Source organism: Cannabis sativa, chromosome 2 (assembly GCF_029168945.1).
Source record: "Cannabis sativa cultivar Pink pepper isolate KNU-18-1 chromosome 2, ASM2916894v1, whole genome shotgun sequence".
In the NCBI taxonomy this organism is placed as follows: Eukaryota; Viridiplantae; Streptophyta; class Magnoliopsida; order Rosales; family Cannabaceae; genus Cannabis; species Cannabis sativa.
The window spans coordinates 25,814,062-25,835,327 of NC_083602.1; the positions used below are offsets into that span (position 1 = coordinate 25,814,062).

The window sequence follows — 21,266 nt, forward strand, 5'->3', positions numbered from 1 at the left end:
CCTGAACCGAACCCACAAACACGAACGGTTCTTCACTTTCCGGTTGGAAGACCACCATCTTCCTCTTACAGTCAATGCTCGCCGAATATTTAGATAGGAAATCCATTCCTAAAATAATATCGAATTCGACTAAGCTCATCTCTATCAGATCAGCGCTTAACTCTCTACCATCTATCCTGATCGGCATAGACCTAATCCACCTATTGGAGATAACCAATTCTCCGCCAGGTAACAGGGTTCCAAACCCTGATTCATATCTATCATAGGGTCTACCCAACTTACTAAAGACTCTGGCCGCCACATAAGAGTGTGTAGCCCCCGAATCAAACAGCACTGAATAAAACGAGTTGTTAATAAAAAGCTGACCTGTAACAACTGATGGGCTGGCATCTGCATCAGCCTGCGTGATAGCGAACACCCTGGCTGGAGTGGGTATCGCTGGAGCTCGCGGTACCTCTGGCCGGAGCTGGGGACATTCCCTCTTGAAGTGTCCGGGCATGCCACAATGAAAGCATCCCTGCCCCTTGCACTCACCCCGATGATGCCTCTTGCAGCTAGGGCACTCGGGATAGGAGAATCGGGTCTCATTACCACCAGGACGACTCCCTCTGTTCTGGTTCCCCCGGAACCTCTTGTTCTGACTCGAGCCGCCGGAAACAGTGGGTGCCCTCTTCCTCTGATCAATGGCCGAACCACTACTCCCCCTGCTAAAGCCTGATGCAGGAGGGGTAGGAGCCCCGCCACCAACCGGAGTACTGACTGAATCTGACATGCACCCCACTGCGCCCTCAGCTCGCAGTGCCTTCTCCACCATCTGAGCATAGGTGGTGCTGTCGTCGGTGGTAATCATCAGGTCATGCCTGATCTTGGGATTCAACCCGTCCAGATACTTCTCCTTTCTGCTGAAGTCGGTCGGCACAATTCCCGAGGCTAACCTCGCCAACCGATCAAACTGAGTAGTATACTCAGTGACACTCATGTTCTCCCGCTGGGTCAGGTGAACGAACTCTTTCCTCTTGGCGCTTCTGACCGCCTCATTATAGTATTTCGCGTTGAAGAGTTCCTGAAACCTTTCCCAGGTCATGGTGGTGACATCGTGAATCTGAGACACCATGTCCCACCATACCAGGGCGTCCTCCTGGAACTGAAATGTGGCGCACACCACTCTGTCATTACCGGTGACACCCATGAAATTCAGAATTCTGGTAATCACCGTCAGCCACTGCTCGGCTTTCGATACATCTGGACCTCCCAGGAATACCGGAGGTGCTTGCTTCCGGAACCGCTCATATAAAGGTTCCAATCTGTGGGCCGCCACCACTAACTCGGCACAGGCGGCGGGGCGGTGCCACTGGAACTATAGGCACTGGAACTGCAGGAGCACCCTGCTGTCTCAACCTCTGAATCTCGAGGTCTTGTTCTTCGATCCGGGCTTGCATCTCCGCAAACCGTAACTCCCAATTCGGGGCTCCCTGATCGGCTGGGGAGCACAGGCGGCTGTGGCGGGTTCTCATCACCCCGGCCACGAGCCCTGCCTCGGGGACCTCTGCCTCGGCCCCTAGCAGGTGGGGGAAACTGAGCTCCCTGTCCCTGATTCGACCCTACGGAGTTGCCCTGACTCCTGGTAGTCCGCCTGGCGTCCATCTAGTTAGAACCGCCTGCGAAACCAAAAGTTGGCATATCAGGGCGTATTCAAGGCGAGCTTACTAATGCCGCTTAATTTGGAACTTAGAAATGAAACATGCGCCTATTCTACTATCAGGCTACTAACATGCTTCCTAACAGGCTTTTCTTTTTCATAACTGAATAAAATAAACTACTAAAGCAATAAAGGCTTACTGAACCGTGAACCGAGCTAACTGCTGATGATGATTGTACATGTCGTGACGATCTTCGGAAGACAACACAGCGGCTACGATACCAAATTGTAACACCCTAACTATCTTAGGCGTATTACGTGATTTTTAAACGTACTGTGCAGCTCGTTGCTAATCAACGAGGTTTATGGAAAAACGTGATTAATTAAAATTTTGCTTTTTCATTAAACTTATAAACCATTTTATAAAAGTCTCGGGATCCCGATTTATAAAAATGTTTACAAAAGTTTCACTGTTGAACTATTACATCAAAATATAAGTCGTCTAACGACAGTTACAAAAAATCCCAGCCTTGCTGTCCCGAGGATCGTACGCTCCAGGCCTAACCGCCCCGACATGTACAATCTCATAAGCTCGCTCACGGTCCATCAGCTACAGCCTTGCCTTTACCTACACATGAACATAAACTGTGAGTCGACGGACTCAGTAAGAAAAGCATAATAATATCATACATAAAACCGACCGCCGTGTCCAACACGATGCGAGTCCCGCCATTGCCATGTCCAACATGGTGCGAGCACTACCGCCATGTCCAACATGGTGCGAGTTTTGAACGTTCGGGGGACGGTACTATTGACAAGTATCCTCCCGATCGGTCGAACCGGTCATACTCCGCCGCCGGGTCATACTCGGCTGTACCGACGGGATAGGTCAATAGCACCGAACCACCAACCAAGTGTCGGCTGATCGGTCGAGCCGGTCATACTCCGCCGTCGGGTCATACTCCGGCCTGTACCGAGCGTGACGGGGTCGGATGGTTCGAAGCCTAAATACATATCTAATGTAATCTAGCAGGCTTCCTACATGCACGCTAAACATGTAATCTCCATATGCATACTGTTATACTAATCTTACACGGATTCCGATTTCGGGTGTGCCGTCAACCCGACCGGAATCGAAGCCGAGCGGCGGACATCGGCTCCTAAACCATAAAAATCACAACGCTATAAGTGACACGCTAAATCACTTCCCGGGGACTAAAACTTGAAACTAAAAGTTTCCCTATCGATAAAAAGCATGGCAATACCCCTAAAAACCTAAAAACGAGGAAAACTAGGGTTCGGAAAAATTCCCCAGCCGTACAGGCGGGTTGCCCAACCGGAATTCGGTTACGGGAATTACTGAACCCCCATCCGGAATTCCGGATGCACAACCGGAATTCCGGTTCCTCGCAGGCAGCAACCATAAAATTTCATAACTCGACCAATTTAACCCCAATTGGTCCCAAACTTTCCAGACCTGCTCTATATATCCCAAATAACATTTCTAAAGCATCAAACCTACCCAGAATGCACAGAAATGAAAAACACCATTGGAGCTCAAGCTTTGAGTTCCAAACTCAAGCTTGAGCAAATCCACCTAACATGCATCCAAACCTATTTAAACCTACTCAAATAAGCATAATATCACCTCTGAAAACATACAAGAACACCCAGCAATTCACAGAAACAAAATGAACCATTTCTTTCCAAAATTCCTAACTTTTTCACATAAAAACTAAAAGCTTGAACAACCTAACTAATCATGCTTCAAACAACCCAAATTAACTTCAATTAGCATGCTTTGAACCTTAGAAAAATAACAAAATCACAGCAGCAACAAATACTAAAATCATCATGCATTTCACTCAATAATCATCATTTTTTTCATAGTTTCAAGGAGAAATCAAGAGAGCTAACCTAGCTTGGGAAAATGCTTAACCTTGGATGAGAATCCACTTGAAAAATTGAGCAAAACCCAGCTCCAAACACACACATGCACAGCCGAAATTGAGAGGAAAAAGAGAGAGAGTTTTCTTGAAAATTTCTATTTTTTTCTCTAAGTGAAGAAAAATGAAAGAACTTAAAGAATAATGCCATTTAACTAAACTCATTTCAGCCAACTAAAAAATAACCAAATAATATTTAATTTCCATTTAAAAGTCACTAAAGGACAAAAAGTCATTGGGGCAAAAAGACCATTTTGCCCCTCCACCATAAAATCACATAAAACACACTAAAGGGGTATTTTGGGAAATTCTAAATTCCCGGCCATTCCCGACATTCCCAATGTCTAAAACCCGTCCCCAAAATACTAACATACTAAGTTGTGATTTCTACTGAGCCAACCGCCGAGTTCCAAAATACCGGACACCGGAAATACGAAATATAAAGACTACTGATGACATAATCATGCATTTCTGAATTCCGTAAATAACAGTAATAAATTATTTAAATGGCTATAAATAATTTCATAATTAAACATAAACAGCTGCTAATTTCCAAATTAACTAAGCGGGCTTTACACTATTTCTCCACCCCTTTCAGTTCGCAAGATCTTTAACCACTTACCTTAATGGTTTTTCACCATTGCTAGAAATTCATGAAATTTTTCAAACATTTCAAATTTCTTTTGCATAAGGTAAAATCTAAAGTGATCGTTTTTAAGAATATAACAAAAAACACATATCCACCCCTGAATGTACATCCATCTACGAATGAGATGATTATACTTTCAGTGGATATAGGCATATTGACTCTTTGCAGAGATTGATCTTGTCAAAACCACTATGAACAAGATACAAATGCCATAGATTTATATGATTGTGGTTGTAGTCTTTTTATGACTTAGGTTTAGTTACATCAAAGAGTTCTTAGAATAGTGCAAATAGATCCTGGTCACAGAATACTAAACTCATATTCCATACTAACATACAGTTTGAATCCATTGATAGAAGATGGATATTAATCACTTGTGAAAGTGTAACTGTTTTGTATTTGGAAATAGAAATATAAAATCTTTATTTGGAATCTAAACTTTAAAGTCAAAGACTTAAATTTATACCAAATATAATGAGTAATTCTTTCTTGGACCACCACTACTAATTTAACTCTAAGTCTGATTTGCCCATACAAGTAGGAGATTTCTAAGAATGAGGATTTATATCAATTCGGGATAGATTTTGGAAATATAATCAAATGCGTCATTCAATTTCTTAAGAGAAAAAAATAGAATGACATTATATGATTTATAAACCATTCATGCAATGATATGTTATGTAAGCTAATTCGAAAAAGAATAAGCTAAGAGGAATTAGGATAATTTCGTATTTAAATAAGAATCCAACGATGCTCCGATTAGCGAGAGTCAAAGTTATTTTTATTTATATAATCTTCTTGTTTCATATTGTAAATACTAGTCTAAGGTGTCATCAATTGATGAACAGCTAGATGTTGCATTTACAATATTTTTCTTTCGAGATCTAACACTATTATGTTTGTCTAATGGTTGACAATCCATTAGGGATTTGTCCCATTAGAACAACAAACCAAGTTAGACTAACAATGAAGATTCGAAATTAAACTACAATTTAATAACAGAAAATAACATGGTTCAATATAAATTCATACACAATTCAAAAATTATTAAACCTATAGCAAGTAGGAATGACAAGTGAAAATACTAAAACATACAATCCTAAATAATTTCCAAGGTCTTCAACAAACTGATATCAGTGTCCCGTTTAGGCGAGAGTCAAAGATACCATCCATTGAATAGAGTTATCACCTCATCTAAAATGATAAACATTTTAGCAACCTTTTATTCGATCAAGATTGAAATCCAGCATTGTTTTAATCGTGCTTGGAGCATTTTTACGCTTGTTATCTTTTATTTGTGCAGATTTAAAATAGAAGAAGATTAGAAAAATATCAGAGAAAAAGATGGGAAAAAGATAAAAATATCATGATATTTAAAATAGAAAAAATTGTGCAAGAAAATAAAGCTGAAACTTCAAGCCTGAATTAGACTATCTTCTGATTAGATTTTAGAAAAAGTCAAAACATAAAAGTTTTATATCTCTCTTTTATCTTTCCGAAACATCTTGAATTGTCCAATTCCGAGCAATATTAAGAGAGTTATGGCCAAAATACTATTAGTCGATGCAGGAGAAAAATATCTCGTTTGAGGTTTCCCAAAAATTTAAATCCGAATGGGAATTTAAACATGTGCGTTTTTTCCATCTTTTTAGGCCTTCAATGCCTATATAAAGGGAAGAAGGGAGTTGATTTCAGCAAGCAATTTCAGAGAAAAAAAAAGAGAGAATTCAGATACAGAGTGGAGAGATCAACTGCAATATTGGAGGCATACTTCTTAGGGTTTTCAGCATTCTTCTCTTCTTCTCTTCTCTATCTTCTTCTTTTTCTTAAAGTTAATATGTGTGATTGTGCTTCCATAAACATGAGTAGCTAAACACTTTAATTAGGGTTAGATGGATATTGTTTAACAATTGTTTTATGGTTTTAATATGATTAATTTTCCTCCTAATTTCTGTGTATTCTATTTTATTTGTGCTTAATTACTTTTAATTGTCTGGCCACCAATTAACTGTCTATGATTTTGATGCGAGATCTGAGAAGTGAGTGTCAATTATGCTATAGTAGAATAAAACTGAATTTCGATATACGACGAGAGTACCTATATGGTTTAGATAGCTTATAGGGTTTCTGTGTTTAATGCCTGTTGCATGTTAAATTTATCACGAGAGTAGAAAGTTTGCATGTAATTGAGATTTATATATCTGAGAAGACTATAAATTACCTTAGTAAACCTGCTATTGCATAGAAATTAATATTAGGAAAATAATCATAGTAGGCCATAATCAATAGAAACGATTGAAATCGAAGCCCTAGTTTTTATTAACTGTCAATTTTCTTAAATAATTGCTTCTTACTAGTTCCTTATTTTTAATTCTTTCTTAATTTTCATTCAACAAAATAGAAGTAAAGGTTTAATTTTAACGTACTTAACTGCACTCCCTGTGGGATCGACCTCACTCCTGGTGAGTTTACTACTTTAAACGATATGTACACTTACGTGTGCAAAATATCACAACAGCTGTGTGTGGGCACTACTCTCTCACTAGGATTTCGAAATTGTATCTCTCTTGTGTTGTGTTGTGTAGTCTAGAAGAAGAAGAAGAGATGGGCGGCTATATATAGAGAAAAGGGAAGCTCAACTTTCTGAAAGAGGCAGTTTCCTGAATTACTGAGTAATTGCTTAATTGCCTTATTTGGTGTGAGCCACCAATTTCCATTTATAGATAACTGCTAGGTTTAGGTTAGTAATTATTTGGCATTAAAAAATTAAAAATAATAATTGGAAATTGCACATACAAGTGGCCGGCCATGGTGTGATTAGGTCTCACTTGGATTTTGCAGTTTCCACAATTTTATTTTTATTTTCTCAAAAATGCCAATTTTCCAATTCTAACCATTTAAATGCCAAAACTAATTATTTAATAACTAAAATAGATTATTAAATAATATTGTCATTTAATATAATTATTAATTAGACATATAGAGTCTCTTAATTAATAAATAAACCTAGAATCTTTCTTCTTTACAATTTCAACCCTGCTTGGTGAAAATTCACAAATTAGACATAGTCTAACTTTTAGAACTATAATTGATTAAACATAAATCAATTATTGAGTCTTACAAACAGTATGGTCTCAACTAGAATGGGGACCATGGATCTATATACTGAGCTTCCAATAAGTCGAACCGAATTTACCAAATAAATTCCCTAACTTATTAATTCCTTGTTGAATCCACTCTTAGAACTTGGAATTGAACTCTCAGACTTATATATAGTATTCTATATGTTCCACGATATAGATATGCTATCTCATTTAACCATTGTTATAATCTTAATGTGATCAAAGATCCTCTATATAGATATATAAAAACAAGAGAGAAGGGATTGGTATGTACGTCGACCAAATAAATTCACAAACATTTGCTAATAAAACCATTATTGTTATAGAAGTTACTCATAGTAATAAGTAAATCCTCTAAGAAAAGCTTTCCTACTACCGCAGCAGTCACCTGCGGCGGAGGCTCGAGCATTTTGCCGACGGTCCGTTCTTTGATAGTCACAGGCGGAGCCAAAGTTTTGATTTATTTTGGGTTTGTTCTTAAGATTTTTTTGGATCAAATGAGAATTTGTGAATTTGAGTTTGTATTTTCTGATTAGTTTTAGGATTTCAATTTTCCTTTTATTTTATTTTAATGTTGGAATCTGCCAAAAATTTCTTCATTTTTATATTTATTTTTTTTTACTGCTTTGAAACTAATCTTGCTGTTGAAATATAATATTGATATTTGTATTTTTCTTGCTATTGAAATATAATGGGCGGAGTGGCGGTGGAAGACATTTGGGCGGAGTTTCCGCTGCCGGCTTCGGGATCGATGTTGTTTGTGGGAGCTTTGAGATCGATGCAGTTGGTGAAGTTTTGTCATTAAGTGGTCCATTTTTGGAAACTATTTTTCCATTTGGAGAATATGAGATTGGGCTTAGCGTTTTTAAATATGGATGAATGAGATTATGAAGAAGAAGAGATCCAGTTTGAGGTTGTAGGTGGTCTCCATTGAGGTTTTTTTTGGTAATTAAAGTGTACTACGATAGCATCAAAGCTCCAGGTTTTTTCATTCCTACCTTTATATTCTTAAATTCTTATATTCATAAATCCATTAAAAAATTTATTCTCTTTATGATTATAGTATGTATTTACAAAGTTCTTGTTTCAATAAGTTGAGGTTTTTTTATGTGATTTGGTCTCAAAGATCTTTCAGTGCACTGCATATCTCTATCAAAAATTATATTCATATTTAAAAATTTTATTTTTATATTGTTGTTTTTTATTGATGCGTGACCAAATATGGGATTGTCAATTTTTTGGTGGTTCTTGTTAGTCACTAATGGGCAGGACGCATGCAGCAGTTACTAGTGGCTGGTTTGGTGGTTTGTTGAAAGTGGTGGAGATTTTCTTGGTTCCATCTTTACGTGCCTTACTAATTTTTAAAATTTTATTTTTTACATATAATTAATATATATTAAAATATATATATAACTTTTAATTATTTTGCTTACCGTTTAAAAGAATATTTTTGTTTGATTATTCTCTTTCTCTCAATTATTTGTAGTCAATTATTACTATTTAAAAAAAAAAATCTATTAGTTAATTTTTTTCTAGATTTTCATAGTAAAACCTTTTAATTTAATTTATTATTTAGTAGTTTTTTTAAACTTTTTATAATTTCTTAAAAATAAATAAGAAATTAAATTGTAATTACAATAACTATTATTTTTATTGATTTTATTTTTCTTTTTCCTTCTTACTTTTTTTGATTTTTGAGAATCTTTTTTCAAATCTTATAGTTGGTTATTTTTATAGGGTGTTATTACGAATTTTAAATTTTGTAAAGGCTATTATTACTGTTAAATTAATTAATTATAGTATATGTTGGTTAATTTTTAAATTTATTAATTAATTGTAATTTAAGTTTATTTGGTTTTTATGTTTTTGTATGTTATGTTATAGTATGGTACTTTTTGTTTTGTTTTATTTGGTGACTATTTATGGAGCATTTCATCGTCACTTTTGGAGTTACTTACATAAGATAAGTTTTTTATTTTTTATTTTTCTTTGCTTATTTTATGATTGTTTCCTATAATTAGTATATTTGATGTTACAAGATATCTCCTAAGAACTCATTCTTCGTTTTGTTATTATTGTAGGGGGATTTTCTATCATTCAAGCAGAGAACAATTAACTTGATGGGAGTGCTAGACTGGTCTCTCTTGTTTGTTGGAGCTTTCGATTCATTTATAGTGTTTGATTGTTTAGCTTTGATCTCAGCTTATTCTAAGCGTGTTGTAATGATTTGGACGCTTTTTTAGCTGTTTTTGCTAGTTTACTATCCAGTTTTCCTGAGGCATCCCTAGTTCATGTCTCTGTTCATGAATTAGTTGTGCATGCACTTAGGGTGGATTGTGAACGAGCTTGGATTGATAGTTTTCTATCATTTTTTTATTGATGTATTAAACTCTAATTATTGTTAATAAGAGTTTAATTTCAAAAAAAAAAGATCCTCTATATAGATGATTTACATCGAGATGGGATAAAATTTACCGTTTTCACCCCTCAATGTATTTGGCCCCTTAAAACACTTAGCTACCTGTAAATGATGTTTTAGTGATCTAAGATATAGTCATTGAAACAAGAGCTCATCCATTTACTTCTATTTAGCTAAGCTCGAAGGGAATCATCACTTGACTTCTATACACCAGTAGAAGCTATAGATTCCATATTTATGTTCAGCGCTCCCACTCAGTCATACTATCATGTTCCCAAAATATACGTATCACCCTGACCCAAAAAGTAGGCTTAACTAATAAATCAAAGAACATGAATAACACTCCTGAGATTGAGCCTAAGCATATCAGAATTTAGATTCTTTTAATCTAAGATCAACTAGTGATATTGTCTTGGAAAGATACAACGGTAAGTTTATAATATCTTGACCAAGTTCAATATCGGTCCAGTCCAATGTATACTCCATACATTCGAAACTAGTATACTTTACCAATGTCCTGGAAAGAACATAACACTTACTCCAAGTGTAAGTATACTTCATCGCTAATTATCACATCAGTGTAAATCCAAAACACTGATGAAACAGGGACTTAGTCTTTTGAATCATATAATCACAATCACATTCCAATGTGTTGACAATATTGTAATTGTGAATAAATATATGTTCTGGACTTAACTGATTTTGTGCATATATATTAAACCATAAACATGAAAAGTACATGTTAACATAAACCACTTCAAATCTCTTAAATTGATAACTAATCAGATTGTAATGGGTTTTATTTAGGGCACAAAACCCAATAGAGTGATCTAAGACCAATTGCTTTGTGTAATGTGGCTTATGAGATTGTTTATAAGGTGCTGGTCAATCGGTTAAAAGTTGTTCATACTAGTGTTATTTCTAAAACTCAAAGCGCCTTCTTACCCGGAAGACTGATAACTGATAATATCTTAATCTCTTTCGAGGTGATGCATTATTTGAAAAGGAAGCAAATGGGGAGGGAGGGGTTTATGGCACTTAAGTTGGACATGAGCAAGGCTTATGATCGGGTGGAGTGGGGCTTTTTACAGGCTATGTTGAGGAGATTGGGATTTGATGAGCATGTGGTGAAGTTGTTAATGCAGTGTGTTAGTTTTGTCTCCTACACAATCACATCGGGGGGTCATGAAATTGGGCCTATAATTCCTACAAGAGTGTTGGGTTTTGTGCCCTAAATAAAACCCATTTCAATATAATCAGATTTACTTATTAATAAAGATCAGAAATAACATTTTATGTTGCATGGTTCACATGATTTATTTCATGATTATATGCATATAATGTATGAATTCTATTTAAGTCCAGAACATATGAATTAGTTAATGATTATAGTGTTGTCAGCACAGTGGAATATAATCTTAATTATATGTTCGAAAGTTTATTCCCTGATTTGTCAGTTCACTGGATTTAGACTGGCATGATATAATCAGCGATATGTATTCTTACACCTTGGATAAGTGTTATGTCCTTTCCAGGGCATTGGCAAAGTTTACCATTATCGGATGTATGGAGTATACATCGGAAGGGACCGATATTGAACTTTGATTAGATTTGTTAAAATTTACCGTAATATCTATTCAATTCAATATCACCTGTTGATCCTAGATCAAATGATCTTAATTTTGATAAGATTAGGTTCGATCTCAAGAGTATTATACATGTTCTTTGATTTGTTAGTTAAGCCTACTTTTGGGTCAGCGTGATACGTACATTTTGGGAACATGATAGTATAATTGAGTGGGAGCACTAACATAAATATGGAGTCTATAACTTCTATAGGAATTTAGAAGTAAAACGATGATATCCTTCGAGCTTGGCTAAACAGAGATAAATGGTGGAGATCTCATTTCACTTCGCTGAAATATCATTTATACGGAGCTAAGTGTTTTAAGGATAAAATACATTGAAGGTGTAACGGTAATTTAGTTCCTATTCAATGTAGATCATCTATTAGAGGGTCAATGATCAAATTATGATTATAACAATGGATAACTAATAGCGTATCTATATCGCGGAACATATAGAGCGTTCTATATAACTGAGAGTGCAATTCCAAGTTCTAAGTGTGGATTCAATAAGGAATTAATAAGTTAGGGAATTTACTTGGTAAATTCGGTTCGACTTATTGGAAGCTCGGTTATATAGGCCCATGGTCCCCATACTAGTTGAGACCATACTGCTTGTAAGACTCAGTTAATTGATTTTGATTAATCAATTATAATTCTAAAGTTAGACTATGTCTAGTTTATGAATTTTCACTAAGCAATGGCGAAATTGTAAAGAAAAGAGATTCTTGGTTTATTTATTAATTAAGAGACTTTATATGTCTAAATTAATAAATATATTAAATGACAATATTATTTAATAATTAATTATTAAATAATTAGAATTGGCATTTAAATGGTTAAATTGGAAAATTGGCATTTTTGAGAAAATGGGATTGAAAAATGACAAAATGGGAAAGTTGCAAAGTGAGGCCCGTTATCCTTTTGATGGCCGACCACTATGCAAAGGGTTTACCATTTATATTTTTCATTATTTTAATGCCATACAATTCTAACCTAAACCTAGATGGCATTCTATAAATAAAAAGTGTTGGCTTCAGGAAACTATGACTTGCATATTGTTCCTTTCAGAGAAAAGCCGTAGCCGCCCCTCTCTTCTTCTTCTTCTCTTGAATTTCGAAATACCTTGAGTGATAGAGTAGTGCCCACACACATCAAGTGGTATCTCAATCATAGTGTGTAAGACTGTGAAGAATCCAAATAACAAGAAGGAAAATCAACATCAAAGGAAGGAGAGAAAAAGATCCAGGTTCAGATTTTGATTATGTTCTGCTACAGAAAGGAATCAAGGGCTAGATATCTGAACGGAATGAGTCATTATATTCCGCTGCACCCAATGTAAGGTTTTCCTAAACTTTATATGTGTTTATTTCATTGTTTTAGAATTCATATTAGGATGTTAATGAAACATACATGGTAGTAAATCTAGATCCTGGTAAAATATTTCCAACAAAGAGGTCTTCGACAGGGTGATCCCCTTTCACCCTATCTTTTCCTTCTGTGTACAGAAGGATTCTCGGCTTTGATAAGAGACTATGAACGGTTGGGGAAGATTCGGGGGTGCAAGGTTGCTCGAGGGGCTCCTATGTTATCTCACATGTTCTTTGCTGATGACTGTTATGTGTTCTGTAAAGCCTCTGAGGATAGTGCTATTAACATGATAGAAATGTTAAATATCTTTCGAAAGGCCTAAGGACAACAAATCAATCTACAGAATTCCTCTATATTCTTCAGCGCTAATATTGTCAACGAGGTGAGGCAACATCTGTGTTCTATGTTGGGAGTGAATGAGGCAGGTGATGATAGCACATATTTAGGTTTGCCAAATATTGTGGGTCGTAATAAAACGGCCTTACTTGGGTTCTTGAAGGATAAAATGCGTAAAAGGATTCAAGGTTGGGAAGGAAGATTGCTTTCTAGAGCAAGGAAGGAGTTGCTAATAAAAACTGTGGCTCAATCTCTTCCTAGTTATGCAATGAATGTGTTTTTGCTACTTGTGGAAACTTGCAATGAGATGGAGCAATTGATGTGTAAGTTTTGGTGGCGATCGTCGAAGAACAACAAAGGAATCCATTGGAAAAAGTGGGATAGATTGACGGTACATAAGTCTAAAGGTGGTATGGGATTACGCAACTTGCATGACTTTAACTTGAGTTTGCTTTGTAAACAAGGATGGAGATTGTTTACTCATCTGGACTCACTTGTCAGCAAGATTTTTAAAGCTAGGTACTACTGTAATGGTACCTTCTTAAATGCTGAGTTGGGGAGTAATCCAAGTTTCGTGTGGTGAAGTATTCATGAAACTCAAGAGATCGTTTGAAAAGGGGCGAGATGCAGTGTTGGTGATGGTTCTTGAATTAATATAGTGTTGGATTCGTGGCTGCCGAATGAAGATAATCCAAGGGTAACTTCGAATAATCCTGCTCTTATTGATCAAAATGTTAAAGCACTTATGGAAACTGATATGTTGGCTTGGGATGTTGACTTGGTGCATGATATGTTTAATGAAAGGGATGCTAACTTAATTCTTAGTATTTCCTTGTCTTCAAGTCGTTTATGTGATGTTTTGGTATTGGAGTTGGGAGAGCTCGGGCCATTTCTTAGTAAAATCGATTTATAAGTTCTTACAATTGAGGAAAAAGTTGGGTGCACATGATGATAATTCCGTCTTTTGGAATACTCTTTGGGAGCTAAGTGTTCCTCTGAAAGTGAAAGACTTGTCATGGCGTGCTGCTACTAACTGTCTGCCTACGAAGTCCAAACTTCGTTCTAAACATGTGCCTATTGATACATCTGCCCTGTGTGCAAAGTAACTGATGAAACCATCTACCATTGCTTGGTGGATTGCTCTTTTGCCAAAGCGTGTTGGCAACAGTTGGCTGCTGGTGTTAATTTGACGGCAGTTGGTTCTTTTTCCAACTGGTTTGCTACGGTTTTACAGCAGGCAAATGGGGAGAAAAGGAGGTTGATCGCAATGACATGTTGGGCAATTTGGAAACATCGAAATGAGGTAATATGGTCTGATAAGTCCCCTACTGTTGCGAGTGTTGGTCACTTAGCTCAAGCTTTACTCCCAGATTGGACTCGAACTCAAGATTCAACATTTAATCCTACGGCTGCATTCCTTACTGATGTCGATGGTGCTGAAACTTGGGCCAAACTAGCAGAAAACACCTTGAAGATTAATGTAGATGCTGCCATTTTTCGGGAACTGCAACTTATAGCTTTGTAGGGGTGATTAGGGATGAAACTGGTGCATTGGTGGAAGCTTTTACCTGCTGTCGGTCAGGGGTGTTGCAACCCGAAATGGTGGAAGCTTTGGGTGTTAAGGAGGCATTGAGTTGGGTTAAAAAGAAAGATTGGAGGAAGGTTGTCATTGAAACTGATAGTCTTACTGTGGTGCAATCGTTACGTAGCTCTATTCCTATGGTTTCATACTTTGGGAGTATTATTTTAGATTGTAAGATGTTGTTAAATGACTTGCGAGATGTTTATGTCAATTTTATTAGACGTTCTGCAAATAGTGTTGCTCATTTCTATGCTCGAGCATCCTACTTAGTTGTTGATCCGATCGTGTTATCAGGAGTAGTGATGTTACTCCATATTTTAATCATGTAATCAATATGGATTGCAATTAATAAAGATGATGAATTTTTTCAAAAAAAAATTAAAAATTGAGAGAATTAAAGAGAAAAAAGAAAAATAGCTTTGGAGAGATTTTAGACCGCCACGTCACCGCCTCATACTTCTCCTTTATATAGATAGATAGATAGATAGATTATATTTGATTTAAGTTTTAATTTTTTTTTGAATTTATTTTTTATTTTTAACTTCTTTTAAAATATTTTATATTTTTATAGAAAAATTATTAAAATAATAGTAAAATATCAATTTATAGATTTATATTTTTTAATAGAAAAATTATTAAATTAATAGTAAAATATCAATTTGTAGATTTATGTTTTAATCAAATATTAAAATTGAGATAATTAAGGAGAGAAGAGAAAAATAATTTTGAAATGATTTTAGAATGCCATGTCACCGTCTCATACTTCTCATTTATATATTGATATATTGATACTTCTCATTTATATATATTAATTAGGAAAATTCTACAATGCACTCCTTTAAAATAGATACACTGATGCATCCATATCTGTTTTAGCATTTGAAATAATTTTTAAGTCAATTTTTTCTCATGGTCATGTACGTTATAGCTATTTAAGATATCTTGCAAAATTTTAAGAAATTTGGAAAAATTTAACACGTCGAAGATAAGATTCAAAAAGTGTGTTGTACACGTAACTATTTTATTTTATACGAGTGTGAAATAGATTGTTTTGAACACGACTTTCTATATTGTAAATTATTTCGATTTTTTTCAAAATTTTGTAGGATAACTTAAATAACTATAACGTAAATGAATATAAAAAAAAAACTAAAAAATTCTTCTGGATGCCGAAATAGGTAAAGGTGCATCAGTACATTCATTTTAAGGGGGTGCATTATAGAATCACCTTATTTTTTTTTTTGAATGCAAATTGGAATTTTATTAATTTGCTAAATCAGCCAAAAGACAAGACTGTAATTCAGTAGGAACATCCCTCCCACTGAAAACTCAATCTGGAAAAGAATATGACGCTCTAGCAAAGCTGTGCGCAGTCATATGAGCAGATCGTTTAATAAAAAAACAAAGAAATATTGTTTAAAATAGATAGAAGCTTTCGACAGTCCATCATCACTACCCCAAGAGGCGAAACCATGGTGATGTTACTTCGAATAGCTTGGACAATTGAGAGACAATCACACTCGAGTTCAACATTATGTCATTCATGATCATTGATCCAACTTAACGCCTCTTTAATGGCTAAAGCTTCAGCCATGTCTGGTGCTATTGTACCACTGCCAAAGAACCAAAAGAAGAAAAAACAGAGCACTAAAACCTGAAAATATGGGCTAGCAGATCACTCAAAACCAATACGAACTTTGCATGTCAAAAGACAAGACACCATGACTTACAATTTATACTTTTGGTCATTCAATCACAATAGGAATAATCTCACTATTTTATTAATAATACCCAAACGACAAACCTTAAAACCTTTTTCTGAGTTTAATACTTCTCTGAATCCAATCATTAACTTACAAATTTTTTGTTGTTATAAGAATCTTAGATTTCAGCAGCAAGTGAAAAGAAGAGAAAAGAGGAAAAACCCATAGAACCCATTATTAACTAGAATCACCTTATTAATTATATTTGATTTAAGTTTTGATATTTTTTTTTGGAATTTATTTTTTATTTTCAAACTTTTTTTTAAAATATTTTATATTTTTATAGAAAAATTATTAAAATAATAGTAAAATATTAATTTGTAGATTTATATCTGTGAGAACGAAAGGCCTACATTCATTGGTTGCCTAATGCCTGACTTGAGAGATTACAGTAACCAGACTCGAGAATCTTTAGCATGTTGGAATCTTGATTGTATTGGTTTCAATTTTATTGAGTATCTTTTGTGCTATATCAAAAGACTATATGCAAACATGCAAGATTGAAACGAAAAATTTACACTATACAGAATAAGTATAAATATGATTTAGACGAGAAAATTAACCTGATCCTTGGAGTTGTTAAATCTTTCAATGATTTTCTAAAGTTAAGCTACAATAGAAGTTATGATAAAAAAAGACGTCTTAGTCTCACAGGTACATTTTACATTTGCTGAATTTTATTACTTATTGTTGATGCTTCTAATATTCTAAATTAATAATTTATTTTTTGGTCTTTTAACTATAAATTATGTAAATGAACATGGACCAGTAAAAAAAAATTCTACTCTTTTGATGAAAACATACATGAGTCTACATTCTCTTCAGTAAATGGTGCAACCCCGAATAATGGTACCTCTTAAAATTAAACTACATGTGCAATTAATAATAATAATATAATATATATTTATATACTTTTGCATCGTTTACCAATATAAGATATCATTCACCACAATGACGAAGATGCAAATAAAGAAATTGAAATTTCCAGACAACAAACAACTACTCATAGAATTAAAACTGTACAGTTTGAGAATGAAAAATATATTATAATATTCTTTTCTTTCTAATTGAATAAACTCACATACAACACCTTAGAATTTTGAGCCTCCTTCATACACATGCCAATATTGCGGTGCCATTTTATGGTATGAGGAACGAACTACAAAAACAATAAAGGTCAAGCATCCCAATTCTTATTTTGTTGTATGGAAGGACGCGTACAAATACCAATATTGAAAGAAGAACCTCCATTACTCAATTTTCTCCTCGGAGCAGAATTTGGACAAAAGGGCTTTAAATTTCAAAAAAAATATAAGGGCTTATAACTCTATGTTTGCATTCACATTAATGGGAGGCTAAGTTGATACAACAATCAACCAATCAAAAGGACCTTATATTTTTCAAATGAGTGGTCAGAATTATCATCTTATTGGTTCTTTGTTGCCAGAAATTGGGAAAAATCACAATTTGCTCAACTATACATCTATAATACTGAAAATGAAACAGGGAACAGAGTTGTCACATTGCAAAAATATGAGAGGAAGAAAGATTTAGATGGATACAAAATCACCAAGAAAAACTCAGGACAAACATTTACTCTGGTTTAATGGATGCTGCTCACCGAGGTGATTCAAATTGCTCAAAAGTGGGAAAAATAATTATTTTGCCTTCGTCACACACTGGGTGTAATACCCTAAGATTATAAAATAGATTAGCAAAACCCTAACTAGTTAATTGAGTATTATTGTGAAATTATATTATTATATAAATTATTATATGTGAATTAATATGAGATATGACATGTTAAGACCCCGTTGGTGAGCCAGGGGCATTTTAGTAATTTTGACCCGAGAAGGATAAAACTATTAATTTAATTTAATACGTGCTTATAGACTATATTATTATATAGTATGCTTGTTTTGTCCTTCTTCAGGTGTGTTCTGACAAGTCGGCGTGGTATAGTCACAACCGGGTATTTCGGACCGAACCGGGTTCGGGGCCGAAAAAATAATTTTGGGATTATTTATTGGTATTTTAATAAAGTGTGATTAATCTGAAATTTAATTGGGTATATTTATGTTGGAAATGACTATGTTATCCTTTGAATGCTTTTATGTGTTATTTGGCCCTAAGGGGCATTTTGGTAAATTTGGCCTTTTGGATTAATTGCAACAAAAAGGAATTATTTTGCATTTTAGAAAGAAAATTCTGGTTATTTTCTCAGCTCTTGGCTGAACCCTATTCTCCCTCTCCCTTCAATCTTTTCACTTCAAATCTTTCTCTCTTGTGTGTTGTTGAGCTTGTTGGAGCTTAGGGGATTTTGGTGTGCTTTGATTGTGAGAACTTTGAGGTATTTTCCAGCTCCTATTTCTGAATTTTATTGCTTTGATTCTGAAATGAAATAGGTATGAACTCATGGGTTATATTCTTGAATTGCATGCTTATGGGTTTTAGATTGTTTATGGAGTTGTAGCCATGGTTGTGTTGTGAATTATAGGATTTGCTTTGTGTATGCTTTGAATGGTAAATTTGGGGATTTCTAGTTGCTGAATTTGGGTTAGAAAAATATGCTGAATTTTGATTCATTTTGGTGACTTCCTTGTGTAGCTTCTTTATGAGTTCTTGGTAATTTTGCTCAAGTTGGAGCTTTGAATTTTATGTTGTTTAATCTAAAATTTTGATGTGTTTTGCTGGTGTTTAAGCATAAAAATTATGTATGTTAATGCCTATTTAGGTATTTTTTATTTGGTGAATGATTAGTTTGAGTTGTGTTTGGGTTTGTGTTGAATTGGATGAGTTTAGGGGCTGAAATTCATTGCTGAATGCAAATTTTTAGTTGCTGGTTTTTGGTGTTGTTGGAAGTGAATTAGGTGTAATTCCTCTCTAATTACTTGGTTTATGCTAAGTGAAAGTTTGGTATGATTGTGGGTTGATATAGCATGAAAATTGGTATTTTTAGATGCATTTTCGTGGTCGGAAACTGGGTTACCTGGGTTTTTAAAACCCAGTAGCCACGACCATTTTATGGCAACATATTGTGTTTTTTTCAGATTTTTATTTTGGTCATAACTTTTGACTTGGGACTCCGTTTGGGATGTTCTTTATATCGTTGGAAAGCTCTTTCCGAGCTCTATGTTAATGCCAGTTTATAATTTGTGGAAATGGATTTAGGGATTAACCCTATACTTGTGTATCCCGAAATTGTGACTAGGATTACCGGCACTTGGTCAGGAGCACCCGGGGATTTGGAATCTCCATATTTGCGGGACATCAGGTAAGACAGTAGTTAGCATGTAGAGATATGCGCAATGACACTTATATGGAATATGATAAATATGAGAAACTAGCAACCGAGATTAGAGTTATTACTCTAAAGTGAGCAGTTTATTGGCTTAGGATTATTACCCTAGTAAATTTTTAATATGTAATTGTTATGCCATGATGTATATAGATGTATATTGAAATTAAGGGTTATGTGTTCAAGGCATAATCGGGTTGGACTCGGTAACTAGAACTGAGATGAACCGTTCTAAGGCCTTATTGTAATTAGACGTGTGAGTGTAACACGTAGGTCTATGCCACATAGACATAAATAGGCGTGTGAGTGTAACACACAGGTCTGTGTTATACAGACCAATATGAAATGACATTATTATTTATGTGATGAGTTATATATGATTAACGATATGTTTTACTGTCTTGCTGGACTTGGCTCACGGGTGCTCTACTGTGCAGGAAAGGGTAAATCTGTCTCTGATCAGCCATGAGTATGGGAGTTGGGCGATGTATGTACATGTTTGGGCCACGCTAGACCAAATGGGTTGGGGCCTACTAGTGTTGAAACTTTTGTAACTCTATTTTGCCGCTTAGGTCGGCTAAGGGGAAAAGACTTGTAATATTTTGTAAAATGATTTTTGGGATCCCGAAACATGTAACTTTTATTTGTAAGGTTAAAATTATTACAGGTTTATTTTCATTCCGTTTTCGTTTAAAGTTTAATTTCTGCGCTTATTTTATTAGTATTCCCATTTTAGGGGATTAGGGCTTCTTAATCATCTTGGGTAGCGTGCCTAAATGTTAGGGCGTTACACCGGGGGGACCCCGATATAGAGTACAAAATTATTAAGATACTATGGCCATTTGTAAATGGGCTGGATATCCTGATTTATTTCTTACTTTCACTTGCAACCCGAAGTGCCCAGAAATAAATGACATGATTAATTTAATTGATCAAAAAGACGATGAGAATAAGGTTGATATCATATGCAGAGTTTTTGAAATAAAGTTGAACCAACTAATGCATGATCTGAAAAAAGAACAACTATTTGGAAAAATATCGCATGTAAGTTCTTATATTATTGAATTCATAACAAAATTAAATTATTTTAAAATGATATTTAATGAAAATATTTCACAATTTTTCTAACAATTCTAAATGTAAATTTTAACATTTTCTCAATGTTATTGCAGGTTTATACACAATTGAGTTCCAAAAAAGAGGATTGCCTCATGCACGCATACTACTTTTCTTCCATTCGACATTGAAAAATCCTTCGATGGAACATATAGACAAAATAATAAGTGCGAAAATCCCAGACTCAAATATTGATCCTGATGGTTATAATGCCGTTAACAAATTTATGATTCATGGACCTTGTGGAAAACTCAATTGAAACTCTCCATGTATGATGCAAGGTAGGTGCAGAAAACATTTCCCAAAAAAATTTAATGATCGGACGACAATAGACGCAGATGGCTTTCCAGTCTACAAAAGAAGAAATAAAGGTATTTACATTGAAAAGAAATGTGTCATT

General features: G+C 34.9%; 1 long non-coding RNA gene across 1 annotated transcript; it reads left to right on the forward strand.

The window, feature by feature from the left end:
* The first annotated feature begins 18,671 nt into the window (after window positions 1-18,671).
* LOC133033946 (uncharacterized) lies at window positions 18,672-20,463 on the forward strand. Its single transcript, XR_009685955.1, has 3 exons — window positions 18,672-18,802; window positions 19,664-19,726; window positions 20,188-20,463. It is a non-coding gene; the product is annotated as an uncharacterized LOC133033946 (long non-coding RNA).
* The last annotated feature ends 803 nt before the right edge of the window (window positions 20,464-21,266 follow it).